General features: G+C 42.5%; 1 pseudogene; it reads right to left on the bottom strand.

The window, feature by feature from the left end:
* Positions 1 to 1,830: 1,830 nt before the first annotated feature.
* On the bottom strand, positions 1,831 to 6,255 carry LOC148018553 (laccase-4-like; annotated as a pseudogene).
* Between the last annotated feature and the right edge of the window lie 6,087 nt (positions 6,256 to 12,342).

Genomic DNA, 12,342 nt, shown 5'->3' with positions numbered 1-12,342 from the left:
TGGACAACCAAAAGAAACAAAGGTGATGTTTTAGCTATACAAGTTATCATAATGATCAAGCATATGAATCCTCAAATAGACACACTAGAAGTACTTGTGGAAAATCCATTGGAAAGACAAGACCACTCTCAAGGCCACCATATAATTGTAATACCTTTTAGGTATAGAAAGAGACATGTTCATGTGTGTGATTATATGAAGTATAAATACCCCACATCCACCCCCCTTAGAAGATTATGAGATTGTTGCCACCTTGAACTTGAAGATTTTCAAAGGGCATCAAGGCTCCAGAATTAGAAACACAATGCAAAAAGCATGCCCAATTAGGCGGGTCAAACAAGAAGACAACAAGTAGCTTGAGTAGTTGAAAGTGAGCCTAGTGATCCTATGTAATCAAGTGTTTGGTAAAAGGAATAGGCCTTCATATGAAATGGAAGTAGATCTTAGTGTTAGATTTAAAGGTTTAGTAGTATGATTTGAATTGTGCTTTGGAATCCTTATTGCACATTCATATTAGCTTCTTGGCTTGTGCATGAGCATCTTTTTAGTTTTATTTCAAGTACACTACTCGAGATGTTTGAGGCATGGAGGATTCTTCACCATGGATAGCCTATGCCTCCTCTTGAGTATTAAGCTGCATTCGCGTTAAGTCTCTCTCATGAGATACTTATTGCCATTGTTGGTGTACCTTTGGTGGAGGGGTTGAGGAGTTGTTAATGCAAGTTGAAGTCAATCAGTCAAGGGGAACTATGGTAATTGGTGCTTGAGAGGGAGGAAGCCAACAATCTCCCCTATAAATATTTGACACTCACCTTAAGGAGGAGTGATTTGTGATTAGTGTATCTTGGGTGTCCTTTTGGTTTCACTTCCTCACAAGAATCCAACACTAGTTCTTGGGAGGTACTTCATGAGTCTAGTCCCTACTATAATCAATGGCTTGAGAACCAATTCCACTTCAACATTGTGTGACCTTCTAAATGATGCATATAGTTGAAGACTATTGGATGTTCTTCTTGGAGCATTGAGCAACTCTTTCTTGGACTACCCTAGATGTTGGAGAGCTATGCCTTGTGGCAAGTTTTTCTTCATTCCATGCTTTGTATTTGAGTATTTTATTTGCTCCATCCTTAAGGCACATCTCATTTATGTGCACGAATGTGGCATCCATACTTCCCCTAGTTTCTTAACTTCTTTGTATCATTATTATCTCTTCTTACTCATAGAATTTCTCAAATATGAAGAGGGAGAGTTAGAATTATGCATGCTATTTTATAAAGTGATATTGGGGTTTTTGTAGTGAGGTGCTTGTACTTAGTCATCGTGGGTCTCATCAATGTGACTATCCTTATGACCCTCTTAAAGTCCCCCACCCACCATTTATAACCTATATAAAATAAACCCTATTAGGCACCCATTGCCATTAATTTTGCATTATACTCATTTTTCACTAGAACTTAGTTGGAGACTAGTCACCAATATTCTTAGTGCCTCACTTTGGGGCAAGCCTTGTGTGATCTCTCTATGATCTTCATGTGTTATTGAGTTGCTTTCTATTTGTCCTCATCAATTTTGTTTGTGTTTTACTTTGTCTTGTTGCTAATTGAATGCATGATCTTTTGATGCACACACACACACACACACACACACACACACTCTCTCTCTCTCTCTCTCTCTCTCTCTCTCTCTCTCTCTCTCTCTCTCTCTCTCTCTCTCTCTCTCTCTCTCTCTCTCTCTCTCTCTCATTAGACATCAAACAAGGCATGTATAGCTTCCTATTGGTTGAATATGTTAGGTTTAGTGAAAGCTTGCTTACATTATAGAGATTTTGAATGGGTGTAGAACATTCACAAGCAAGACAAACACATTATATGCATGTAAGACAATGCAAAAATGTCTTTGCTCCTCACATTAACTATTTGTCAAAAATCATACGAAATAATTACTGAATGTAATTGCCTCAATACAAAATCTCCAATGAGGAAATGTGGCCTCAACAAAATCTAAATCTTGCATAACCACTAACACTGTGGTAAATCACTGGGCGGTGATGGTAAAGTTTGGGAAGGTCCCACACCATTAAGGGTGATGAAGACCATGTCCATGCCCCATGATTGATGTATGTCAAAATGACAATGCACAAACCATACTCCTGATCAAACCACAAAACAACACGTTAGTGAAGATGATGTCCTGCATCGCCAAGTACGTTACAAGCAAATGCAATGAAGGTGGTGTTTTAGCAATACAAGTTGAAAGCGAGCCTAGTGATCCTATGTAACTAGACGTTCGGTATAATGAATAAGCCTTCATATGACATGGAAGTAGATCTTGGTGTTAGATTTAAAGGTTTAGTAATATGATTTAAATAATGTTGTACTTAACTTATTGCACATCCCATTGTAGATTTTGGTTAAGCTATAGATTTTGAACGAGAATCTAACCGGGGCACTCCCTAAACTGCCCCCAAGGATAGCTTTGAGGAGCAACCTTAACCTAGGGAGAATATCAGAGTTTGCAAGCTGATTGCGGATAACTCTTCCTTGGTAAGGCTAACCCAAATAGTTTGACTATTTACCAAGCAAACCTAACCAAAAAGGTACATAAAAAGCGGTAGGAATTGAGCAGAAATTTAGGCATTTTATTGAGTGGAACAAGGCAACATAGGGATAATGAAGGTTTGCGAGAGCACATGCTATGTTTACCTGGGTTCATTGCCTGCCATCGGATAGCTACCCAGCCACCGGGGTAGATAGCTACGGTGTTGCGAGAGTGGGGGTTGACAAGGTTGAAGTTGGCTGGATCGGTCGCGGGGTTAAAGGTGCCAATGCCAGTGCCCACCACATAGAAGCTTTGGCCGTGAAGGTGGATTGGATGCGACTCAAAAAAGAGCATGGCTGTGTTCTGGTAAACGACCTGAATTCCGAGGAGAACTATTTTAAGTGGCTCATATTCACGGATAAAGTCATGGTTTTTTAAAAAAAAGCTAGTCGTTATCATTATACGGTTAATAAACACCACCCCCCTCCATCGGGTATTGTCTCCAACAAAGTAACACACCTGAATGGAGCTGTTGAATGGGATCACCCTCACCCTTGTCCCTGGCAACGCTGCCTTGTCTGCCGGATTGACACCAGTGTAATTGTACTGGAACATTGGGACATCTGGGATATCCGAGGTGTACACTGTTTATGTGGTCATAGTAGGCCTGCCATTGCATTCAATCGACTGACGGAATGAGAGATACATCTACCAAGCAGCATGCAACATACATACATATTTACATACACAACCCCACCCCCATGCACACACTTGCACGTGCACACACACACACACACACACACACAAATATAACATGTAAATATGTACTTTGTTGTGGGGATAAGCCAAATTCTTGGCCGGTCCTCGTTTTTAAAATAAGAATTTAGGAGGAGAAGCGCCCGTGTTTCATGGGGATCCACCGGAGGACACGCGCCTTTTCAAACTTTCGGAAGGCTCATTAGCCACATTGCCATTTGCCACGGCACACTTTAGATATGGCCAGACTTTTCTAAGTTCTAGGCGCTGAGAGAGAGAGAGAGAGAGAGAGAGAGAGAGAGAGAGTGTGTGTGTGCGTGTGAGGCCCTGCAGAGACAGAGGACCTTGTTGCGATCAGTTGCTTGTTGGTACTGTGGGCCGCTGCAATGGAGGTGCTCCATCGTCGCCATCATCATCATCATCAGAGGTAGTCTTTGTGGCAAGTCTCTCCTAAATAGATAGATGACGCTAACCTGCGCTCGCAGTTCTCTCTCTCTCTCTCTCTCTCTCTCTCTCTCTCTGTCTCTGTGTCTATGGGGTTCCGCATTAATCAACAGCATTCATGTTGCCCTGCAAACTCTAGTGTCAATCCTACTCCTGCTCTTCTAGTGTCCCCGGCATGATTTAAATATTTACTCGCAGTTGTCACTTGCAACACCCCGATCACCTGAATTAGGGACAGTCTTGGAGGGTTGACAAAGGTGATGTTGCTCATGGATGATCTGAAGATGGTGCCATTGGGTCCTTGGCACGAGTCGGCGGCGCTTCCTGTACTGGTGGCATTGTTGCAGGGCTGAAGGGCATATCCCACAGTGTGGAGCAGGTCGATGTCCACCGCCTTGGGCACATCATAGTAGTAGTACCCTCGAGAGAAGTTCAACCCTCTCAGGCTCTGGGTGAAGTTCACCTGGAAGGTGGAGTCGTTGGCCAGAGGGAAGCTAGGCAAGGCCAACGAAGGGGGCGTGCTCTTGTTTGATGTGTCCGATTGCAGCAGGAACGAGGCAGGCTCTGCCCCTTTGTAATGGAGTATGGCAGTTGTGGGGGTCTGAGGAAATGGCACCATACTGATGTTTGGGGGAGAGTACACAGAAGCCGCCATGTAGTAGTTGGATACGGAGCCGTTGGCCTTTATCAGCACGTTCGTCGTCTGCCCCGGGGCTATTATGATCATGTCCGTTGGCAAGGGCTCTGTGTACTCTGCGTCCACCTCCACCACTGTCATGGTGTGGTTGGCTATGGCAAAGTAGAACTGGAAGTTCACGGCCGCATTGATTATTCGTAGAAGGTATGTCTCCCCCCGGGTCACATTGTACACCGCAGTGCCTGCAATCCATGCATAGCCCACGAAGAGTTATGCGATTGAGGGAACAGCTTGATCAAGTTCTCAATGGGATCCTGCTCATTACCATAATGCTTATTAAAACCACGACTGCTGAAGTTTACTAGCTCAAATAGATCGTAATCCATCCTCAAACTCTGCTGGCCGCAGCAGTCATACATATGCCTCTTACCTTGGGCTGAGCAGTTGTATAAGCTTCCAGGCCGCCCATTGATGGTGACGGCATCGGAGATATTGTAAGTGCCTCCCGTTGCTAAGGCTTGGGCAATAATGTCCTCCACATTTGCATTCCACCACTCACCTGAAGAACATTGACTCAAGGTGAATGCATCAAAAAGAACTGTTATAAGTGCTGTAGCGTTAATGGTGGATACATGTTACCTAGGATGAGGGGTTCCATCTCCTTGTGTGGTTTGGGGAAAGGAAAAGGTGCGTTGTGCTTGGGAAGGATGATGAAGGCACCATGGACAGTAGCTCTAAGCCAGCTGAAATGGGCGTGCCAAAAGAGGGTGCCCCGCTGTCCGACGACTTGGAAGCGGTGGACATAAGAGTGGCCTGGTTGGATTGGGCATTGTGTGATATAGGCCGGCCCGTCAGCCCATGAAGACAGTACCTGCCTGACTCCATGCCTAGTAAAACACACAATCACACACTGTCACAGTCGAATGCAGAGAAAAGAGATCAGGTTCATGATTATTACGGTCTCAAAAGCCGACTCCAAAGCTGATCTTTCACCAAATGCACATTGCTACCAGAGTTAAAATCCAAATGCAGACGGACATCAGTAATAAGCTTGCAAGTGGGCACTGCAGAGATTGTGGAATTGGGGGAGCCACACAAGAAAAAACAAAAAAAGGAGTTTGTACACATTGGGTGAAAGTGAGCCAGTGGCTTTACTGCGTACTACGTAGGGTTGGATTTGATTCGCAGCTCATGTAAACTAGCCTACATTGTATGTAGTGTTTGCGTGTGCAGTTCAGAGGTGGGCAACCCATATCAGGGATATTATGCACGGTCTGCATATTATAAGAACACAACGTGCATGTGCATGTGCGCACGAGAGGATTTTTATGTTAAGGCTTCAGAGCTGGTCATCCGGTTAGCAACCCAGTCTCGCGACAGACCTCCCCGGGGGCTAATGGGGCCTGGGGATCAGTTGCGGTCGAATTACCAGTGAATAGTGGCATTGTAGGTGACCAGGTTGGTAACATTGACAACCACCTTGTCACCCTCTCTCACGTAGCTAGCTGGGCCCGGGAATTGGCCGTTCACCGAGACCAGGGACTTGGTGTGGCAGAGACGTGTGACGCTCGCAAACTGGATCTGTTCAGCAATAAACAATGGATTACCTCAACTCTACCTGTCGATTAAGGAGGAGACAGTTACATTACAACGGAGAGATCAGTAGGAGAGCTGTTGTCAAAATCAAAATGCAACGTACAGTGAAATGGAAGTATCTAGTCTTGGCAGAAGCAAGCTGGCAAGATTGATCAGAGACAAAGAGGAGGATCAAAGGGAGGATGATGAGGTGGGCAAGGCAGGGGTGCCGGTAGGATGCCATGGTTCACAGCCCGCTCTCTCTCTCTCTCTCTCTCTCTCTCTCTCGGAGTGGGGAATCGACTCTGACTATCCGATACTAACCGCCTCTGATCTATACTCCACAGGCTTCTACTCTTCTCTTCATACGCTCAAGCTCTCTCTCTCTCTTCTCCCTCTATGCTCTATTAGGCTTCTACTGGTCTCTTTATAAGCCTTTCCGGACCGGAAGGCAAGTTTAATAAACTCGGTGAGGTGAAATGGTGTCCTTGTGAGTGATTATGGAGACCCACAATAAGCAATAGGAGGTTTACTATCCTAATATGGTTGTCGCGCGTGGTGACCAATTCGCTAAGTATTGTGCAGACAATGTTGTTGGAGTAATCAGCTTATGGACCATAGGGCGATGAATTTTTATTAGAGCATGGCTTTCCCCATTAGAGCTCGTTAAGGTCTTACATGGCACCATGATGTTGTGAAGACATCTGGTCCAGCTTTTTAAGGGTTTCAGGATGGATAAATCCAACTCGAAGAGAGATGTATCATCAACGACTAGGATTGTATAGCATGAACACCTATCGATTGAGGTTGTATGTTTGGTTTCGACCAATAATTCATGGATGTATAGATCACGAGATGTGCTCAATTGAGTATTCTTTGAGCATGGATGGATTCTAGGGATTTCGAAGAACACATCGTCAGGGAAATTATAGATTCAAAAAGGGCCCTTTAGCTTAGGAGTTAATGAATTTCTTAAACTAGTGGATTAGAACATGGAATAATGGGAAAGGAGGTGGTTGCACATTTTATCCACTCCCTTTTCCACCATTGGCCCACAAATGTGGTTTTCATAGAAAATGAAGTGGTTTTTTGCATTTCAAAACTTGGATCCTGGGTTGACAGGTTTTGGAGGGATTTTTGAAATTGATAGGAAAATGGTTTTTTAATAACCCAATAGTTGACGCTCACATGCACAAAAGGAGAAGATCTTACCATGTGTAAAGGGGCTTGTTGATTTTGCATGTGGAGCAACGCCTCTTGAAAAAAGTGTTGACATGCGCTAAACTTTGAGGTGAAAATTCTAGTTCTAATTACTATCCCCCCCCAGTTCATGCATGTGGGTTTTAAACTCTCTAGACCTCAAGCTCATATTAGGCTCTTTGCCTATCACTAGGTTAAGGGCCAATCTTGTTAAGACACCTCATAGAAATCGTTAATAATAGAATTTTGTGATTTGCCGCTCCCTTTTGATAGAAACAATCCATGATTTGTCTTCTTCATAATTGCATTGAGGCCAACTCGAGATTACAAAAAATTAGCCCTTTCCCAATCCATTTCTTACGAGGCTCTTTTCGAGTCCATGTTTCCCTTAATGGTATTTATGATGTTCGGTCATTTGACGCTCTCAAGAGTACAAGTCTTTGAGATGATGATCAAAATACTCCTTGGGTTTATGAGTAGTCTCTATGCCCATTTGATAAGGCTTACAAGCTTGGATGACATGGCAAATTGCTAAGGGTGGTAGTATAAGTGCATATGATGCGATAACTTGTGTTGAATCAATGCCAAAGGCATGCAATTTTCGAGCTAGTAAAAAGTGGTTGGATGTAGCATACTTGGCACAATGCTAATAAAGATGACACTGCAAATTTTGGAGTTGATGGAGTTAGTACTGATATCGATAAGGAAAGAAAAAGTAATTTATGGATGGGGTGACAACCAAGAGTATACCATCTTGGGCAGAAATGCAAAAGCAAAGCCATGCAAGGCAAAAAATGAAAACGCACCATGTTTTAAAGCTTGCCTAGGAGTTATATAAATAGGTAAGTCATTGTTCAAGGAGGAAGATGATTAGGGCAATGACAATGCTAGTCAGCGTAGGGTGGATATGGTGATGAAAATTGACAAGAAGTGAAGGAGGGTGGAAGCGCACTTGGCTCTATATCTGGTGGCGCTAAATTCATATTGTGGACGTAGAGAGGATGAGGTAGCCATAATTGAAACTATGAGGAAGAGAAAGGGGAGTTTGTGGAAGGGAAGACAATGGATATGCTATAAAGACGAAGCTAGTGAAAGTGAAGAAGGCTACACATGTGTTTGTATTAAAGGCCCAAAAAAGTCAAGAGCTTGTTTGTGGAGGTGGTGCTTGGATGGAGCATTTTCTTGCATGCTTGCATCGTTGCTAGTCAAATGATGGGCTCACAATGGTGGTCGAGGAAACCTAGACATTTGTATGCTTCTGTGGTGACATTCTCGTAAAAGGAAATGAAGATTTAGAGAAAATAAAAGAGAAAGGGGTTTTTCCTTTGTGCATGTGAGCTTGATTTTATGTATGCATCATCGGTGGCATGAGCTTTGTTCTGCTCTCTTTCTCACTCTCCCTTCTCTTCTTTCTTTTTCTCTTTCCCTCTCTATTCTCTCTATTTCCTTCTCTTATTTATCTTCCACTTCGTATCTTCTCTCTCTTTCTCTCATTCTCTATTTGTTTAATATATTCTTTCATTCTCACTCGCTCGCTTACTCACTCACTCACTTAGAGCTCTTGGAGCTTGTTAGCTCCTCTTTGCCTCCATCTTGGGAAAATGGGAGGGGGCGATTTTATATTTTTTATGTGTGTGTTTGTGTGTGGGGTGAATTACTTATATGTTATTAGGGGAGAATAAGATTTGTTCTTTGCTCAGAGAGGTGCTAAGAAAGAAGAAGAAGAAGGTGGTGATGATGATGATGGGGAGAAGGAGAATTTACTAGGAGGGGGAGATGACCTCTTGATGGTTTGGGTGGGGGGAGGCTTTGATGTGGAGGGAGATGAACTTGGTGATGTGGAAGGGGAGTAATTATTTTCCAATGAATGTGGCTAAGGGGGGGACTCACTCTGGTGAGTATTTTTGGCTACCTTTGTTCCTCTATTCCACCATTTTTGTCTTGAATCTTTTGCTTTGTAGATGACTTGGCTGCACTTGGCCCTTGGCCTCCACCACTAGGCATTCCACCTTGAACAACTGTGTTTGCTTAGTTGCTACTTGGCCTCGAATGAACTTACTACTACCCTTTGTCTCCACCAATAGCACTTAGCTTGTGACATCTGAATAGGACCATGCGCACAACCTTAGGCATCCGCTTGTAGGGCTCGCTCACCAATAAGCCTTGTCCTTGCATGTTTAAGTAGCGGATAGGGCTTGGCCCTCGATTACCATGCAATCAATCTTGGTCTTTGGCTATGGCACACCACCCTTGATCACCTTGGCCCCACATACTTATGCGCCTTGCATCAATGAACAACCATTTCACCAAAACAATTGGGCATATCAAGCCCTTGGCAGTGTGGCTCTGCCATAAGTAAACCTTGGATGGCCATTCCACTTGCTTGATCACACCCTCGACCGCCTCATAGCACCCTCTTGGCCTATTCGATAGGACAAGTGGCTAATGTCTTAGCCCCAGCCATAAGTGGCCAACTTGGTCATCGCCACAAAAATAGGCACCTTGACTTGTTAAAATTAGCCCCACGATCCATCATAACAATAATGGCCATGTGGCCTTTGAGTTGGCCCACATGGCTTTGATTATCAGCTCCTTGATTTACTTTTTTTAAACAATCAAACAATGATCTTCTTCACACAAGAGCACATCAGCCAAGTGCTTTGGACGACACTTGTTGGACGACACTCGGTTGTGACCCATACATTTGATCTTGACCAACTTTTCTTGGCTAAACTGGACTAGCATGGCTCACAAATACTCTTGGACAGGGTGCTGTAATAGCCCCCAACATGGCATTATCATTGATTGGGTCATCTTCATGACAACCAGTGACTTGTATCCTCCTTACATGTGGTATCCTCCTCCCATACGCAAATCGACATACTTAAGGTCAATCCCAACACATTCTTCTGCCACATACTTTGCAGGCTATATATCCTCTTCATCCTTAGAAACAGACACTCACATTTGTGAGGCATACTCACTATTTGCAATGCTCTCGTAGAGGCCACTCATAGGTACTCATATGCAAATTAATGCATGTATATGCCAAAAGAATCATAAGCAGTTAGGGCACCCATTGACATTAGCACTCTTCAATATTAAACTTTTATAGACATGCTCTTAACTTGTCACTAGTTGTAATTAGCCATATACATATTGTTATTGAGGTCACATCCTTCATGCTTAGTTCATGTGCACTTGCCTTCCACTAGGCACTCCACAAACCCTTATACCTTTAGGAACATCACCAACACCTAGATCCTATCACTTCTAGGTCATTTACCTAAGAACTCAGGGTTAGGCATGGTGTCTCCAACTTGTTGTAGTAAGTGATAACCCTTTCTCACTTAACCAAGCCTTGAGAAAATAAAACTACCCACATGAAACATACCATTCCATATAGGAAATGCACAAATAATATATCCACATCATCATACACATTCCCTCTAGTATTTCAACAATCCTACCTTTCAGTGCCACTCAGACTCTTCAACCTAGAAGCACTTGACAATGAAGCTATCCCAATACCCATGAATGCAATGGCTAGGTGAGAGTGGCATTCTCAATCATAATGTACCATCTACCAATGAATCTCTTGATGAAGCAAACACAAAAAGTGCTTACACTAATTGTGAACCCAAGGGAGAAACCTTAGGAAATGAATTTGAAACAATTGACTATGACACATATGGGCATACAATAGAGCAAATCATCATCGACTCCAAACTTAGAAAATCACCTACGTTGCTCATTGATGAAATTATCAAGATGGACTCTAGCTAGACTTGGCTTGAATACCTCGAGCTGTTAGGCTACGAATGAGTAGGAATAAACCAAGTGGAACCGGTTCCATTATATGGATTTGGAATCAAATTTGCTACGACTGCCTTATGAAACACCCTTGTTTAGTGAAGGATGCAACTACAACTCTAAATGAAAAATGAGATGCAGCTACAACTCTGTATGAGGAATTAGGTCCACTAGTGATCCCAAAATCCCTTTGCACCAGAACTCTATGCACCAAAGGGTAACTTCTAATCCACTTGTGGTGCAAAAAGGTGAAGGAGGAAAAAGAAGGAAGCTAAGAAGTTAAAAAAACCCCAAGATCTCTCCAAATGTTTCATAAAATTCACAAAAGGAGATTGAATCGTAGTGTTGTTATGAGGGAAGTGTCAAGGACATATCAATGAGCCAATAGAGATACTTGCTAAGGTAAAGCAAGTCAATTTGGCCAGAAGAAAATAGTTGAGCTTTTGAAGGAGAGATTAGAATTTCAATTCAGAGAGATTTTGTTGTGCTTATGAGTACTAGAATAGACTCTATCAATAGCTCCAATTCTGTGAGCCCCAAACTAGAACATAACCTTTCATGTGCACATTGATACCTCAAAGTTTTTTGTGTGAGCATTACTATGCTATCCTGGAGAACAAAATTTGAACTCTCCCATGAGCTTTGCTAGTGGACAAATCATAGAAATAGAAATGAACTAATCTAGTACTAAGAGAGCGGGTTTGGCAATGGTATTCCTTGTGAAAAGATTTTGCTACTAGTTGCTAATGATGTTATTCACCTTCTTTGTTGATAATCAACCTCTATTTAGTAAACAAATCTTATACAATTGGACACATAGCCGAATGGTTATCACAAAGTGCCTTTATAAAATGATAAGTTGGAATTGATGCCAATCATATCCCAACAACCTTTTGAGAAATGGGAGATTGATTTTGTTGGACCTATAAGTCTTGTAGTCTATTACTCATAGGCTAAATATATTATTGTTTTGATAAACTACTTGACACAATGGATTGAGGCAACGGCCACTCTCTTGAGAAAGATGTTAGGACAACAACAAAGTTCTTGTGAGGGAAATCTCTGATAAATTTGGAGTTCATTTGCGAAAATTTTATTGTGCCCCCATTTTTTGAGGGAATATTTTGGTCAAACTCTCTCATCAATGCCATTTTTTGACCTCAAATTTTCTCTAATGTGAATATATTGGAGTATGCTAGCACTAATATAGGGTTAAAATAATATAATGATCGTGAAATTAAATGGGACATTAGAGAACTAGTCAGAGGTAGTAATGATTGTGCTATGAATGAAGCAATGAAGAAAATAGTTGAGCTTGAGGAGGAGGGGTCAAAATTTCAATTTGGAGAGATACATTATTTAGAAGAAATATCACTTCT

The sequence above is a fragment of the Lygodium microphyllum genome, chromosome 21 (genome assembly GCF_053477565.2).
Source record: "Lygodium microphyllum isolate KBCC chromosome 21, Lygodium_microphyllum_v1.1.10, whole genome shotgun sequence".
Classification (NCBI taxonomy): domain Eukaryota; kingdom Viridiplantae; phylum Streptophyta; class Polypodiopsida; order Schizaeales; family Lygodiaceae; genus Lygodium; species Lygodium microphyllum.
The sequence above is the reverse complement of the archived record's forward strand: the minus strand, read 5'-3'. Positions and strand labels throughout refer to the sequence as shown.